The 13142-nt window shown below is 42.2% G+C and overlaps 1 protein-coding gene across 3 annotated transcripts in view; it reads right to left on the reverse strand.

Moving 5' to 3' along the window:
- The window catches only part of sema5a (sema domain, seven thrombospondin repeats (type 1 and type 1-like), transmembrane domain (TM) and short cytoplasmic domain, (semaphorin) 5A), a 447076-nt gene that overhangs the window by 264163 nt on the left and 169771 nt on the right, over positions 1-13142 (reverse strand). The gene's annotated exons all lie outside the window — the stretch shown is intronic.

Here is a 13142-nt window from a genome sequence, read left to right on the forward strand (position 1 = left end):
TTGCTAGGAACAAAAACAAAATCAGAAACTTCATATTTTTTTTACAATGACCACTTTTTTTTTATAATGAGGACATCAGACCCCATTAATGCTCTACACCCAAACAGTTGGTGGCAGTAATGCACTGTGTCGGTTTGCAAACTGTCAATTAATTTGACCAAAGAAGAAGAGGAAGACCCCACCAAGTTCCTGTCCGCCTGTCGTTTATTTTGGATGCTGTTGGCAGGACAAAGTGCATCCCGTGGTTCATGCTGAGAAACGCACCCTGAGCAGACAAACATCGATGGACTTCTTTAAAAACACTGCATTTACTCAGGTCATTATTTGTGCTTTTTTGTGTTTGTTTGTTTTTTTTTTTTGTCTTGGTTGATCAAATGGGATTTATTCTCATCATGAATAGAATGCTAGAGATACACCAGATGGTTGAACCCTAGCGGGAATATATTTCACCTTTTAAAATGACATTTTTCTTGTTGTTGACGGGACAAAGCGCTGGAGTTCTCTGGTTCGGTCTGAGAAACGCACCCGGAGCAGACGAACACTGAAGGACTTCTTTAAAAATGCTGCATTTTCCACGATAATGAATTAAAGTATTTCCCCGTCATCTTCCAAAACAAAATTGTCTTCTCATCAGTCTGTGATGATAAATCCAACTGAAAGGATGCAACAGGTCAGATTAAGACTTTATATTTACTCAGTATGTGAACGGTTTTAGGAAGTGGCTATTCCTACATAGCTGTATTAATAACATTTATATGCAGCGCAGCCTTGTTATGGTTGTGGTCATGTGAGGACTCTTGCTGCTGAGCCCATCAATGGGCAGCAGTGGGTTAGCGCTTGGTCCATTATTTTGCTCTGCAAGGTGGAGAGCAACACAGCGCCGTGTCTTTTAAAAATACAACAAACACACTGCCTCGCTTTAAATACACAAAAAGTCTATTTCAAGTGATCACCACAGACTGTCTTTCTCTTAAATGGTTTTATTCTAATCAGTGTTCCGTTTTGGAAAGTTCTAGCTTCTGCTGCCTGTACAGTACGCGATCTTGTCTTCTCCATTTTTTGTGGGAGTGTTACAGCGCCACATACAGGTCTGGCTTATACTGTGTTTTCAGTGTCCCACAGCTGACATGGAACATTATTAACCAGTTCGGGAACAATATTTTTTTTTGCTCTGACCGGTTAGGAACATCAATTTTTGGGTGGAACCCAAAATCGTAAACATAAAAATACCATTTCTGTTTGCAGCAAACCAGTTGAGAAAAAAATCTGGTTCCAAGCCCTGGCTTCAGGGTGTGTATTTATTACTACTTTATTTGTGGCTGTCAAATCTTATTTAGACGTATTTGATGGGCTTTTTTTTCTGAATACACTGTGGGCTACAAAAGAGCCTGCGTTGGAAATACATTGGTCAGCCAACCTCGGAAAATTCAGGCAAAAACAAATAGTGCACCCCCTATGGCGGTACATAAGCCTTAAGAGTGTGCATATCATGAATGCTTGGTCTTGTTGGATTTGTGAGAATCTACTGAATCTACTGGTACCTTGTTTCCCATGTAACAATAAGAAATATACGCAAAACCTGGATTAATCTTTTTAGTTACATAGCACTACTATTATTCTGAACACTACTGTATCTCCTCCTGACTACCTTCCTGGTAGTCAGGAGGAGATACATACACTCAACAAAAATATAAAGGTGTGCCATATCAAGATGCTGATTAGACACCATGATTAGTGCACAGGTGTGCCTTAGACTGCCCACAATAAAAGGCCACTCTGAAAGGTGCAGTTTTATCACACAGCACAATGCCACAGATGTCGCAAGATTAGAGGGAGTGTGCAATTGGCATGCTGACAGCAGGAATGTCAACCAGAGCTGTTGCTTGTGTATTGAATGTTCATTTCTCTACCATAAGCCGTCTCCAAAGGCGTTTCAGAGAATTTGGCAGTACATCCAACCAGCCTCACAACCGCAGACCACGTGTAACCACACCAGCCCAGGACCTCCACATCCAGCATGTTCACCTCCAAGATCGTCTGAGACCAGCCACTCGGACAGCTGCTGAAACAATCGGTTTGCATAACCAAAGAATTTCTGCACAAACTGTCAGAAACCGTCTCAGGGAAGCTCATCTGCATGCTCGTCGTCCTCATCAGGGTCTCGACCTGACTCCAGTTCGTCGTCGTAACCGACTTGAGTGGGCAAATGCTCACATTCGCTGGTGTTTGGCACGTTGGAGAGGTGTTCTCTTCCCGGTTCACACTGTCCAGGGCAGATGGCAGACATCGTGTGTGGCGTCGTGTGGGTAAGCGGTTTTCTGATGTCAATGTTGTGGATCGAGTGGCCCATGGTGGCGGTGGGGTTATGGTATGGGCAGGCGTCTGTTATGGACGAAGAACACAGGTGCATTTTATTGATGGCATTTTGAATGCACAGAGATACCGTAATGAGATCTTGAGGCCCATTGTTGTGCCATACATCCAAGAACATCACCTCATGTTGCAGCAGGATAATGCACGGCCCCATGTTGCAAGGATCTGCACACAATTCTTGGAAGCTGAAAATGTCCCAGTTCTTGCATGGCCGGCATACTCACCGGACATGTCACCCATTAAGCATGTTTGGGATGCTCTGGACCGGCGTATACGACAGCGTGTACCAGTTCTTGCCAATATCCAGCAACTTCGCACAGCCATTGAAGAGGAGTGGACCAACATTCCACAGGCCACAATTGACAACCTGATCAACTCTATGCGAAGGAGATGTGTTGCACTGCATGAGGCAAATGGTGGTCACACCAGATACTGACTGGTATCCCCCCCCAATAAAACAAAACTGCACCTTTCAGAGTGGCCTTTTATTGTGGACAGTCTAAGGCACACCTGTGCACTAATCATGGTGTCTAATCAGCATCTTGATATGGCACACCTGTGAGGTGGGATGGATTATCTCAGCAAAGGAGAAGTGCTCACTATCACAGATTTAGACTGGTTTGTGAACAATATTTGAGGGAAATGGTGATATTGTGTATGTGGAAAATGTTTTAGATCTTTGAGTTCATCTCATACAAAATGGGAGCAAAACCAAAAGTCTTGCATTTATATTTTTGTTGAGTGTATATACAGGGTGTGTTCACACAAGTGCGCAAAATTCTGGAAGGAAGCAAGCAAACAGGTGAAGTTAATTTACTAAGGTAAAAAAAAAAATTTAGCAGGTGCTTTTTAACATCCTAATAATCTAAACTGGGAATGTTAACCCTCTGGGGCCGACAGCGTCATATAACTTTATATATAACTTTATAAATAACTTTTTAATGATATGAGATAGAAACTTACTTTTTTGTTGCTGAAAAGTTAACTCCACGGACTTTCGAGCCAGCCATCAGCCATCTTTGTTCTCCTCATAGAAGCTGTGTGATGATGTGCGCAATGTGAGTGTCCAATCGGAATTGGTTCACCGTCACAGGGTTTTCCAAAATCCAATCGTAGGGCAGATTTCCCTCACATGAAAAGATCATTTTCAGGAGTGATGTGTTACTAGTTGGCCCGTTTGAATAGCCCCCTGGGTACTCCAATGAGTACATGCTATTAGTACATACTCAGTGCGCCCTGCGCCATTACGCACAGCGAAAGTGAAAGCAGATGGAGCAGACAGAGAACCTCTGATGACAACCTCACGTGCTCAAACAAAGAGTGTGTAACTATCAGGATTGCTCCATTAGTTTGCATGTGAATGTAACTGTATAACTCTGTTGCTTTCTCGGCGTAAAGCACTGTTTACCATATCAATGGACAACAAAACGCATAGACCATTTTGTATATATTGTTCAAAATGTGCATTTGTGTTTATTGCTTGAACCTTTTTGTTGTACAGTCTTTCACACAAGACCTCAAATTACCTTTATAAAGTGTCAAAACAGTTGTTTATTATAGTTTGCTGTGTGTTTTGAATAAATGTGTGTGGAAAATTATTTTTCGCTTTTTTTCCTTGTCTATTTTTGATTGTAAACCTTTATTACACTTATAAAACACAACAAAAACATATATATTCTGAAAGCACAGGCTGTCGTGAAAAAAGAGACATAAAACTTGATTGTGGGATGCAGGGAGAGCTGTTAACAGCAATAATAAAACATTTATGCCAGGCGAGTGAACTGTCCAAAAAATGCCCTCGGACCCCAGAGGGTTAAGGAGGTCTGCTGATGGCCTTTCTGTGGCCCCTACTGGTAGGGAATGACATTCAAAGGACTCCTTTCTTAAAGACTTTTCTGCACCAAAGGGTGTCCACGGGTCTGTCCTTTCATCTTTTTGTCTCTTGTCTTTTGAAGTACCCTGCTCAACTTTGGTAGATCTTCTTTTATTTCATTTTGGCACACACTGTGGGAGTCTCCTCTGTGTACTTTATGACACAGCCTACGCTTTACACCTCAGTGGACTTTGGGATGCGTTTCAGTTGGGCCACTATTCAGGGAGGATAAGATACGGAGTATTAATGGCAGCTGGCTGATTCCTCCTGTGTGTATTTGCCTGTGTGTGTTTGCCAGTTTGCATTCCAGGCCAAAGTGGGCTATTCTGGGCCGAGCCGCCGCAAACACAAACCACACACATCAGCACTCGCAGCAAAGCCGGCGCTTACGGCACCACCGCGCATCCCGGCAGAGCTGGCTGTGGCCACTGAAAGCGTTTTCACTAATCGCAGGGGAGAAGCGTCGTTAATGGCCTGAAAGCTAACTCACTCACGGTCAGTAAAAAAAAAAATCAATCATAATTCAATTCACAATTATAACTTCACGTCACATTAATGGGAGAAAAATTGCTGCATTTATCATCAGGGGAGACTACGTGTTATTTCTTTTCAAAAGAAACGAGGTCTTCAGTCCACTCAGTCACTGCTGGTCTCAGGGCGTTTTCACAGCTGAAAGTCTGGAACAAAATCCGCACCATCGTTCACATGGTCAAACGTTTGGTCCGTTTTGTTTTCATATTGCAAAGCTGCGTTCACACTGAAGGACTTCCCATGATGTACTTATTTCCTGTCACAATCGTCTGTGCCGGCTGTGTGTGTGTGTGTGTGTGTGTGTGTGTGTGTGTGTGTGTGTGTGTGTGATGCTTTCAATTTGGCAGGTAGTTCCATTTGAAAGGACAAAAATTTCATGCGTCTTTTCAAGTTGACTTCTTCTTCTTCTGACAAAATTACAGACTCCTCCTCTGCCCTTGTGCTCTGGGGGCTCATCATTGCTTCTTATACTGTTTAAAGAGTGACAATAGGGCACCATAGTCTTGTTTGAACCCTGTGTGATATTGTGGGATTTGACCACCTATGGCAGGGGTGGGCAACCTGTTCCAGAAAGAGCCAAGAGGGTGCAGGTTTTCTTTGCAGCCACTGACTCCACCACGTGATTTTACTGATTAATATCACTTTGAGCAGATGGAATCAGTTAATCAGTGAAATCACCTGGTGGAGTCAGTGGCTGCAAAGAAAACCTGCACCCTCTTGGCTCTTTCTGGAACAGGTTGCCCACCCCTGACCTATGGGGACCTCCGCTCCTGTTGCGCAGTATACACACAGCAGAACTTCACACGGAAAAATGGTGTACCGTTTTGTTTTTTGCTGCAGTCGAAGCAGTCACACGAAAAATGGTTTGTTTTTCAGTTCCCAGAGGAGAAGGGAAGACGAGGCAAATGGGAGACGTCATGTAGGTAAGTGTTAGCCTACACAGCTAACCAGAGTAGCTGTGTTCTCTCATCTGCAAAACCGCTTTGACATGTTTGAGCTCCGGATCATAAACAAACCACAACACAAGTCCACTTTCCTAACACATCGCCATTTTTTTCTTTGCAATTTCACTTTGTTTGTGTGCAATTTGCCCAGAAACTCAGAGAAAATGCCATGTTTTTCCCCGGAAGTAGAGAAATTGTCATATTTTACCCCTTTAGCACCTGCCCCCAAACGACCAATAACCTCCCTCAGCTTCCCGTAATTTGTCCAAAACTAAAACTATATTCACACTGTGAGTGAACTGGACCACCGTTCAGTTTGATCTGGATCGAACTTCCCCTCCCTCCCCCCTGTTCTGGTCATACAAAATTTGGGTTGTTGGTCTGGACTGCGGCCCCGGGCTGGTTTCACACCTAGTATAGTATTTTGGTTCCCACCAAACTGAAAAGCTAGAAGGTCTGGACCAAACAGGGTACAAGGGTGCTTCAAGACCGTTCTTGCCTTAACGTAGCCTCCCTTAACCCTCTGGGGTCCGAGGGCATTTTTTGGACAGTTTACTCGCCTGGCAAAATGTTTTATTATTGCTGTTAACAGCTCTCCCTGCATCCCACAATCAAGTTTTATGTCTCCCTTTTTCAGGACAACCTGTGCTTTCAGAATATATATGTTTTTGTTGTGTTTTATAAGTGTAATAAAGGTTTACAATCAAAAATAGGCAAGGAAAAAAATAAAGCAAAAAATAATTTTCCACACACATTTATTCAAAACACACAGCAAACTATAATAAACAACTGTTTCGACACTTTATAAAGGTAATTTGAGGTCTTGTGTGAAAGACTGTACAACAAAAAGGTTCAAACAATAAACACAAATATACATTTTGAACAATATATACAAAATGGTCTATGCGTTTTGTTGTCCATTGATATGGTAAACAGTTCTTTACGCCGAGAAAGAGACAGAGTTATCCAGTAACATTCACATGCAAACTAGTGGAGCAATCCTGATAGTTACACACTCTTTGTTTGAGCACGTGAGATTGTCATCAGATGCTCACCGTCTGCTCCCACTTTCGCTGTGCGTAATGGCGCAGGGCGCACTGAGTATGTACTAATAGTATGTACTCATTAGAGCACCCAGGGGGCTATTCAAACGGGCAAAGAAAGATGGCTGATGGCTGGCTCGAAAGTCTGCGGAGTTAACTTTTCAGCAAAAAAAGTAAGTTTCTATCTCATATCAAGTTATTTATAATTTAGTAAAGCTTGGTCTTAGCCATCGTATACAACGGCTTCGGCCCCAGAGGGTTAATGTCAACCTACCCGGTCCACTGGTTTTCAAGCTTTGTGGACGTTGAGAACCTTTGTGAAAAGCACCCACAGACCAACCAGCTAAAAGTCAAGTCTCAATCTAACGACTGTATGTGTAACACCTGCAACGAAGTCGTGAAGTGGTCAAAGTGAAGGCTTCCCTTTTATCGTGTTGGTGTGTGTATGTTGGGGGGGGGGGGTCTCCGTCTCTGGGTCAGATTTGGTTCACCACTAAATTATCTTTGAGTCTATTTGGATTTGGATTCAATTTTCACAGGCCCCCTTTTGAGGTCGAGTCTCTTTTTAGACAAACTTATTCCCATGAGTTATTCAGGGTTTGGATGTACTTCGGTCACCTCTGATTTTCAAAACGCCACATTGCATCTGCATCTGGATTTTTGCAGCTTGACTTCCCCCTAAAGCCGCACCATCCGGGCGGCTCACCTCAAATGGGCCAAAGAACAGAGCAAATCTGCAGCAGCAGAAAGAAAAGTGCCTGTGTCATTAAGACGCATTAAAAAGGCATTATTGTGCTATTGTTAAGACTGTGGGTTGCTCCGAAGAATCCGCTTCAAACCGAAATACGTCTGGAATGAGCTGTTCTCCAATAATAATTTTTTTGATTTATCAGAGAACATTGTCTTACAAAAGACCTTTTCTGTGTCTGAGTAACTTGGAGATAAATAGATTTTCAGGAGCAATAAAAGAAGTGAGAAAATCACAGCAATGTGCACCAGTGCACCTTTTACACGGGGTCAAGTACGAGTACTTCAGGAAGACAAGAAGGCGTGACGTCACTCACAGAGACGCAGGAGACGCGAGTTAATTACAGGAAGTGTTTGCATCAATCATTCACTCACTCTTAAGCGCTGTCAAAAGCCGAGGCTTGTACCCAATGGATAAAAAATAAACAACTCAAAAACATTAAGATTAGACAGAATCGATGGAAAAGCTGTAAGTATGTAGAAGAAGAACTGCTAGGCTAAGTGCTAAGCACATTGTTCTGCAGTTCAAATGGGCCTGTCAATGTTAATAAAACCAGTTATCAAAAGAAAAGCTGGATAGTTCATGACAACAACTAACCTGGAAGTTAACAAAACTGTCACGCATCAGAGGCGTTTCTTGGCAACAGTACTCGCAAGGCTGTTATGACTGTGAAAATCATTGATTAATGTAAGATTGTTAATCTACAAGTTCATCCGTTGATGTGGAACGGTGATTAGACGGATAATGTTGGGTGACTAACCGTAGTCGACTAAGTTTAGTAGACTAAAAGATGAGACTGCTTCATGAAACTGGGCCCATACGTGCAATGTGGTGTGTGTGTGTGTGTGTGTGTGTGTGTGTGTATTTCTGCAATTGTCATAATGTAAATTTGTGTCCATTCATTGTTTCTGAGACCTTTTGGATCATTCAAATACTCATGTTATGAATATTGTTCGGACTCCGTGCGAAACGAAACATCACGTGCTGTGCTGCCATCTGCTGGTTGGTTCAGGAATATTCATCCACATCAAATTATGAATTTAATATTAAAAATCTACAGTCAGCACAGTCTCCACACATGCTCTCGTGCATATGCTGTATGTATGTGGGTTTCCTTCATTTCCAAAGCTATGGTCTGGAGTCCAGTACTAACACAGAATCTGTTTTAATGAAACGGGCTCACAGGAACTCAGCCTGAAGCTGGGACTATTCATAGATCCTGACCAACTTTTTTGTAACCTTGAAAGTTGTTCTTCATTTCCTATATTTTCTCCTTCCTCAGCTGCTGTGAATTTGAGCAGGTCGTAAAACACTGTTCACAGTCAAACTACTTTGGCAAAAAAAAAAAAAAAGCATCCAGAGAAATATGCTGTACACAACATTAAGTTGTAGCTAGACAAAGTGTCGGAATTCAGAATGAGGCAGACGAAATTTGGCACAGTCAGGGAGCTGAGGAATAAACTCCTGAGAGGTTCCATGTGTGGGTCCTTTGTACTGTCCCCTACAATGACAACACTCCTCCAACACGAACGGCTGTGCTGAGCCGCTCCTCAGCCCGCACACTAAGCAACTATTGTTACTAGGAGGTGGGCACAGGAGCGAGACCAAGAGAGACAGCGGAGTGGGCAGGGGAGAGCCATGGACAGGAAGAAAAATAAGGAAAATTACAATGAGAAATGAGAGTCCAACTAAAGAGTCACCTACTAGAAGGGAGACAGACACTGTGAGCCGAGGGAAGCATTCGGCGAGGAGTGGAATTGGAAAGCAGCACCGTTTCCAGACATGATATTGAATACATTTTGCATGAAGAGGGTCTGGAGAACACACAGCCTGCTGACAGCTGTTGGCCTTCATGAGGTGACTGACGGTGAGCCTCATTACAACAGGACAGCAGGTTAAGACTCAGACACCGACAAATCCTGAAAATCTACTCGGTTTTATGAATAGTCGATATTAGCTTTTGATGCGCTGGCACAATATTTACTATTCAGACTAATGCCTGCTGATGTACGTAAGCTGCAGACAGATTTACACACGGGACTGATGCTGATGTTGTGTGTGAGTGAGAATCTGGGTCTGAGCCGCAAAATGTGTGTGATCTTAATACCCAACAAGATGACTAAGTCCCATCTAGAACGGATCCCCTGCCAGTGCTTTTACTTCAAATGCACTGGTTGTTACATTTGCATACCAAGCGAAACAAATTTAAATTCATTCCAGTATAATTCACCGCAAACTGTGGATTTCTCCCAAAGTGGGGGAGCTTTGCTCTAGAAATCTACATTTCTTACCACTCAGTTCAACTCTGTTGTGCAAGCTAATGTGTTAACCACGATGGTCACGGTCAGCTACGAGCCGTCCTACCAATGGTGACCTTTGAGGCAATGAAAAAGTCCAAAATGCTGCCGGCATAAATATGAGCTAAACATCTGCCCACCAAAGGATGAACCATTCGAAAAACAAATCAATGTAATTTGCATTCATCTGTAATACAGTCACATAATTTATGATGATGGATTCAAAGTTCACATTATTTGCAACTATATTTAAAAGTTTGCAAATTTTAAAGATAACTTTGTATCAGTGTGTGCAGGGTGATGTTTTCTATCAAAATATACAACAGATTTTTAATAAAATTTATTAAATAATGCAAAATAAAGTAATACATTTTTCTAAAAAATAAACATGAGGGATATTATCAGTTATCAAGTTGTTTTACCAATGACTATGGCCTTTTATGGTTTTCTGAAGGGTGTAAAAAACCATAGTCATTGGTAAAACAACTTGATAATGATTTTATCATATACAGTGGTCCCTTGTTTATCGCGGGAGTTACATTCTAAAAATAACCCGCATAATTGAAATCCGCGAAGTAGTCAGCATTATTTTTTACAATTATTATAGATGTTTCAAGGCTGTAAAACCCCTCACTACACCACTTTATACACTTTTCTCAAACAGGCATTGACATTTTCTCACTTTTCTCTCCTGTGTAAACACTCAAAGTTCAAACCTTAGTAGAAAAAAATAGAACATTTTCCTATAAATGATTATGATGGCTTTTAGAACTAACAAATTTAATTTTAACGATCAACCTACGAGGTTGGACATGTAAGAATTTATTAATAGTGACTCACCAGTATTTCACAGTTCCTCTGACTGCACCTCTTCGTCGTGGCGCCGCACCGCTCCGCTGTCCGGATTGGCTGATTGCTCAGGTGGTATGAAAAATATTCCAGGTCAGCGAAAAGGGTGTATTGCTATTTATTCTTTAGTGTTTTATCCAATCATACTAGTGTATCGTTTATAGGTATATGATAAAATGTTTAATTCTGGTTATGAAATAAGTAATATTGAAAATCCATTACTTTTGCAACCAAGTCATACATTGACCATGAGACTAGCAGATGCTAGAGTACAAAAGATACAATGTTTGGGGAATTGTTGTATTTCAACAATCAATGCACATATATCTTCCATTTATTCACGTAAATATGATCTGTTTCAGTGCCATTTGAATGGAAATACTCGTGTTGAGGAGGTAAAAAAGCGCAAGTGTGCTAATAACGAAAGAGTTCATGAAATCCTGAAACGTTCAGCACTTAAAGAATAATTCAAAATAAAAAGTATAAAAGTATGTGGCATATCAATATCTGGGTATGGATCATGACAGTTAGCCCACTAGCCTAAACACTATATGGCACCCATACTTTGCTAGTTAGTGTGTATCTACCTAGCTAGCCTAAACACTATACGGTGCCCCATGTTTTGCTATTTAGCATGTATCTAGCTAGCTAACCTCAACACTGTATGGTGTCCCGTACTTTGCTAGTTAGCGTGTATGTGGCACAAAACTATGCTTCCTAAAATCACTTAAACAAGTCTTACATACCGCTACTTACTGTCAGACTGCTACCAGTTAGTTATTTTAGTTAACAGTATCTGAAAGAGCAGTTTATATAGCTAGCTAGCCATTTTCTTCCTAATGAAACTATAATCTGTAACAAAACAGGTTAAAATACCATTATTTTGCAATCAGTTGTGACGTGATAAAGGAAGCAAATACCATCACATGCTGGGAAGCTAGCTAGCAAGAAACCCTAGAATGGGTTGCCACAGACTACTCGAGTGCCCTGTGGTGGCCATTTTTGGCCGATGAAAACATCACCGAGCTCAATACAAACACATGTAATTTGCTCACTTTTCAAAGGGGTCAGACTCATCAATAAAGTCAATTTAATGTACAGTGGTTCAGTTTGGGTCAGCTTGGTGTATAAATCTCATCGTTTCAGGCAGTGAGAGCTGTCAGGTGAGACAAAACAAAACCAGCTGATTTCAATAGACAATCAATGCAGCCCGAGCTTGTTTTCATCGGGTGGTCAGTCGCGGAAGTACGAATTCTCACCTTGGATTGGCCACTTCGCTGGAAGTGACGTGGCTCCGTGGCAACTCATTGTAGTCACAACCCAGACAGCAAATAGATCCGGGCCGGATGTAGTCCAACATCTGGTACCAATCCTGAAAACACATCCGGTCCAGACAGTTTTTGCACCCTGGCCCAGATCCGGCACGGCTCCGCTTTACAGTTCTGGAACAGATCCGGACCAGATCTGAACTGGATCCACAAAACACCAACCATTTACAGACCATATCTGGCACGGATCTGGGACAGATGTGGTCCGCATCACAGCACCGTGGCAGGAACATGGGGCATAACGATAAGCAATTTTATCTGCACGCAGTAGAAACTATCCATTAGCGGTTGTAAACTCTGTACTCTGTAATCGTGATCGTCACTGAGGCTTTTTTAAATGCTTATTGCAAAGCGGTTTGTTTCTTTACGACAATCAAGTTTTATAAGTCTAGGGACACTGATCTGTGTGTTATATAGATACAAATCAGTTTCCTCGGATCCATGGAACTTACCCCTATAAAACTTGTTCCTGCCACGGTGCTGTGATGCGGACCACATCTGTCCCAGATCCGTGCCAGATATGGTCTGTAAACGGTTGGTCTTTTGCGGATCCAGTTCAGATCTGGTCCGGATCTGTTCCAGAACTGTAAAGCGGAGCCATGCTGGATCTGGGCCAGGGTGCAAAAACTGTCTGAACCGGATCTGTTTTCAGGATTGGTAGCAGATGTTGGACTACATCTGGCCCGGATCTATTTGCTGTCTGGGAACAGTCCTCTATACTAGCTTAATCCCACAAGTACCACGACAGGTCTCTGTGCCGCCTCAGCCCCTCCCATTTCACAAACTCAAGTGGATAAAACGTCTGTTGTCATTCTACAACGTGACGTCAGGTTTAAACCAACAACCTTCTTAATTACAAAAGCCTAATCAAAATCCATATCTGTGAACGCCCGCGTATCGTCCAACGCATGCTTTTTATCTTATGCATTTAAATGGCCGAGTTAGTGGCCCTAGTAATTGAATTAGCGATGCTTGCACACAGTGAAGGACAGGTTGCGTTAGCTCCTTATTAACAGCGATAATTGTCTGTCTGAGGGATTGTAATTATGAGAGACAGGCACGTGAAATAGGATATGTGAGACTGCAGAAAGCCTTTTGCCGTCTTCGGCGTTCTCTTCCTCCTTAACGTCATAACACACAAAGAGAAGAGGAAGAA

This window comes from Thalassophryne amazonica, chromosome 1 (assembly GCF_902500255.1).
Source record: "Thalassophryne amazonica chromosome 1, fThaAma1.1, whole genome shotgun sequence".
NCBI lineage: Eukaryota > Metazoa > Chordata > Actinopteri > Batrachoidiformes > Batrachoididae > Thalassophryne > Thalassophryne amazonica.